The following is a 1990-nucleotide window of genomic DNA, read 5'->3' on the forward strand; positions in this document are numbered from 1 at the left end:
AGTTTTTGTGATTAATCACTATGCTTTAATTATGTTCAATTTGTAACAATGAAATTGGGGGTCACCACAACATGAGGAGCTGTATTAAAGGGTCACGGCATTAGGAAAGTTGAGAACCACTGGGTTATGGCTTTATCATTCCTTTTGTGCCAAGGCACCAATGGCTCTGAAGTGAAATTCTCAGAGGCCACAGAAAATACTCGTAAACATGCGTGGAGATTCTCAGATCTGTGTACATGCCACCCTGCAGTGTTTTCCTCAGAACAGTTCTGAATGCACATTTATAAGCTCATTCCATCTCGATGGCAGCAATCTCTTCCAACACCATGTAGGCCAGTGGTTCTGTAGCAATCATGGCTCCCCTCATCCCTGTGGTCCTCCAACCAGTGATAATCACCCATGGAATTATAGGCATTAGGGCGAAGAACCCTTTGTAAGACCTGGACAAGAGCTCTCCCCCACAAAAACAGAAAATAATTCATGTTCCTTCCGGAAGGATCTGAGGTTGGCACAGCTAGCCACTCTTTGGAGTGATCTCCTGAAACTTTCCTAAAACTCACAGCATTAGGCTTGATATGAGGGCTGAAATCTAGCCTAAACTGCTGAGCTAATTTCTGCACCCTGTATTCTTCCCATAGGCAGAGAAAGTTTGAGATACCCATTAAATTGTTCACCTCCTGATGCCTGTAGAACCCAAATCTGCTTATAAACTCCCACAGACAGTAAATAGAACACCTAAGTTAAAGAAGACTTAGAAAGTCTTTCAATATTTTACAAATGAAAGGGACAAGAGCTTGGCAGTTCTTGCATCCGTGACTTAGTCACTCAAAAATCTGTCACTGTTACCTAGAAAAACCCTGTCCCTGGGAAAGGCAGTTCTATAAGCTGCTCGCTGAACTCAGGTGAAGTTTTCTGGGGACCACAAGTCAGATGCATATGGCAAATAGAGTGAAAGGAAATAAGACCTTGTACAAGCTCAGGCTGCTCCCAATTTTCTCAAACCAGAGAACAGAGTTTGCTTTCTTGAGCACATGAGGATGGTGACCTATGCAATCTGTGAAAGCCATATAGGTGGACCAGGTGAAATAGCTTCATCAACCAGAACATGTAATGAGATATACGCTGTGGCTCAGGGGTGAGATTGAACCTATAAAACAGGTCACGATTCCATTTCGGGTCAGGACACATGCCCAGGTTGTAGGCTCAATTTCCAGTTGGGGATGTGCAGGGCACAGTCAATCAATGATGCTCTCTCATCATTTATGCGTTTCTCTCTCATTCCCTCTCTCTTTCTCGCTGAAATCATTAAAAAAAGAAAAAGAATATAAATATGTTTAAAGAAAAAAAAGGATTGACAGTGGTTGTCAACCTGGTGTACAGGACATAAGTGTAGAAGAAAAAAACAACGTAGTGCTCAAACAGGTTTGCCTCAATGGAGAGAGTTGCACACTGAAGGGTCCCAGGTTCGATTCCGGTCAAGGGTATGTACCTTGGTTGCGGGCACATCCCCAGTAGGAGGTGTGCAGTAAGCAGCTGATGATATTTCTCTATCATCAATGTTTCTGACACTCTATCCCTCTCTGTTAAAAAATAAAATAAAATATATATTAAAAAACAAGAACAACAAAAAAACCCTATGATGTAGTGACATAGATCTGGAAGACACCTGTGTAAATAACAAATTTTAACATATATGTGTGCCTCAGTGGGATCCCATTCAAAGTACATGCCCAGATTGCATGCTCAACCCCCAGTAGAGGATGCACAGGAGCAAGCTGATTGATGATTATGTGTTGTCATTGATGTTTCCATTTCTTTCTCCCTCAACCTTCCTCTCTGAAATTAATAAAAAGTTTAAAAAATAAGTGCAAAACACACACACATGATTTTCACAGCACTCAAATTTATTGGGAATCTCCCTATTCTTGATGTTGCAGTGTATGAGATTCAGTTCAGACAAATGGGGCTTCATGGAATTTCTTATAGTATT

The 1990-nt window shown here is 41.4% G+C and overlaps 1 protein-coding gene and 1 long non-coding RNA gene across 2 annotated transcripts in view; both read right to left on the reverse strand.

The window, feature by feature from the left end:
• Positions 1 to 1223, reverse strand: part of LOC107184524 — a 3404-nt gene extending 2181 nt beyond the window's left edge. Inside the window, exon 1 of the long non-coding RNA XR_001515372.1 lies at positions 966 to 1223. This is a non-coding gene — a long non-coding RNA (uncharacterized LOC107184524). The remainder of the gene's footprint in view (positions 1 to 965) is intronic.
• LOC102766004 (zinc finger protein 883) overlaps positions 1 to 1990 on the reverse strand; it is a 35448-nt gene that overhangs the window by 19564 nt on the left and 13894 nt on the right. The gene's annotated exons all lie outside the window — the stretch shown is intronic.

This window comes from Myotis davidii, unplaced genomic scaffold (genome assembly GCF_000327345.1).
Source record: "Myotis davidii unplaced genomic scaffold, ASM32734v1 scaffold1786, whole genome shotgun sequence".
Classification (NCBI taxonomy): Eukaryota; Metazoa; Chordata; class Mammalia; order Chiroptera; family Vespertilionidae; genus Myotis; species Myotis davidii.